We start from the raw sequence: 2,449 nt of genomic DNA on the forward strand, positions 1-2,449 counted from the left end.
TTGGCTTTCATGGGCATCCTACATGCATATGGTGCACATAGATACACACAGGTCAGGTAATAATTCCCATATGTTGTGGAATATTAATTTATGATGTGTTACATTTGTTTATGCTGTAGAATATTTGTTTAATGGTGCAAAGATGTGCTGCATTCTTTTATGTTGCATTTGTTTAACTCTGTGAAGCTGTGTTACTGTGCCTGTCTAAACCACCTGATTGGTCTAATAAAGAGCTAAGTGGCCAATAGCAAGGCAGGAAAAAGGTTAGGAGGGGCTGACAGGCAAAGAGACTAAATAGAAGGAGAAAAAGGGGGACTGGGAAAGCAAGAGAGATCAAGGAGCAAGAAAACCAGGACACTAGGGACCAGTTGCCCAGCCACACAGCCAGTCACAGAGTTAGAGTGAAAGTAAGATACAGAAGAAAAGAAAAAAGGCCAGAGGCAAAAGAAAGATGATAATTTAAATTAAAAAAAAAAAAAGCTGGCTAGAAAAAAAGCCAAGCTAAGGCCAGGCATTTATAAGAAAAAATAAGCCTCCGTGTGATTTATTTGGAAGCTGGGTGGCGGACCCCCCAAAGAACAAAGAGTTAAGAAAAAATTACCAACTACACCCATAAAATAAAATAAATCTAAAAATGACTGTCAATAGGGAGTCTATACAAATCCTTTAGTTAACAAATGAAAATCATTGATTTCTGATTGATGCTAATCACATAAAACATTAATTAAAAATTATTGTAAGGATATATGAGTCTGGATGTACGTATGTGCACTACTTGAGTGCTTGGTTACAAAAGAAGTCAGAAGAGGGTGTTGGATGCCCTGGAACTGAAGTTACAGATATGTGAGCTGCAATATGAGTTTTGAGAACTAACTAAACTCGGGTCCTCAACAAGAACAGCAAATGCTTTTAACAACTAAGCCATCTTTCCAGCCCCTTCATAAATTTTTCTATTTGCTTTTTGTTTTGTTTGTTTGTTTGTTTTTTTTTTTGGAGACAAGGTTTCTCTCCGCAGCCCTGGCTGTCCCAGAACTCACTCTGTAGACCAGACTGTCCTGGAACTCACAGAGATCCGCCCACCCCTTCCTCCCAAGTGCTAGGATTAAAGGCGTGTGTCACTACCTTCCAGCTTTATAATTTCTTTAAACAGTCTCACTGTGCTGCCCTGGAGCTCCTGAAACTTACTTAATAGACCAGGCTGGCTTTGAACTCAGATCACTTGGTCTGCCTTCCAAGTGCTGGGATTAAAGACAGGTGTCACCATACAATCCCCCACCTCCCTGCCCAGAATAATTATTTTTAATAATCACTACATCTACATAGTATACAAGTTGTTTCTGTTAATATTTTTTTTATTGTGATGCAGTTTCAAGTACTCCAGGCTAATCTCGGGATTACTATCTATATAGCTGAGGATGGCCCTGAATTACTGATTCTCTTACCCCTACTTCCTAAAAGCTGGGAATACAGACATGTGCCACCATTCCAGCTAAATTGTTATATACTGCTTAATTTTTGTCTTCTTAGTTGATCTACCACACATTTTTTTCTTCAAATTTATTTTAAGACAGGGTATCACTCTGCAGTCCAGCATAGCCTACAATTCACTATGTACCCCATTCTATCCTTAAATTTACAGCAATCCTCTTGCTTCAGCCTCCAGACTCCTAAGTGCTGGGATTAAAGGAGTAAGTTCTATTCAGACATAAACCCTTTCCTCCCAAAGGAAAAGGACTTGTATGTCAAGAGAAAGTCAAGATCGGAATGCATTATTGAAAGACAAGAGTCCAGGGACTAACTGCAAACACATCACCATGTTGGCAAAGACTCCCTCAAGAACTATTTCAAATTAGAGGAAACAAGTACAGTATGGAATCTAGGGTTAGATACTGGACCTAGAAGAAATAGTTATAAAATATCAATATGGAGGCTTTTGAGATGGCTCAATAGGTAAAAGCAATTGTTTTACAAGTCTTAACACCTGAGTTCCATTCCTACAACCTATAAATAAAGAGTCAGATGTGGTGGTGCACATCGTAATCTAGCACTCCTCAGTGTGATGGGAAGAGGAGAGAGGAGAATCACCTAAAAGCTTGGTAGCCAGCTAGCTAGGCTACAGAAGACAATGAGACCCCACCTCAACAAGATAGGGGAACCAACTCCCAGAAGTTGTCTTCTGACTTCTACATATGTGTTGTGATGTGTGTGTGCGCGCACACACACACACACACACACACACACACACACACCTAACAAGCTTTTTAAAGCATCAGTATAGGGGAAACTAATGCAACTGAGTAAAAGCTGTGAGTTAGTTAACAGCATTATATCAATATTAAACTTCTGGACTTTTGGGAATAGACCTCAATAAAACAGTGACCTTAAAGCTGAGTGTGGTTCACACACCTTTAATCTCCAGTGCAGGGGAGGCAGAAGTAGGTGAATCTCT

This window comes from Microtus ochrogaster, chromosome 5, assembly GCF_000317375.1.
Source record: "Microtus ochrogaster isolate Prairie Vole_2 chromosome 5, MicOch1.0, whole genome shotgun sequence".
In the NCBI taxonomy this organism is placed as follows: domain Eukaryota; kingdom Metazoa; phylum Chordata; class Mammalia; order Rodentia; family Cricetidae; genus Microtus; species Microtus ochrogaster.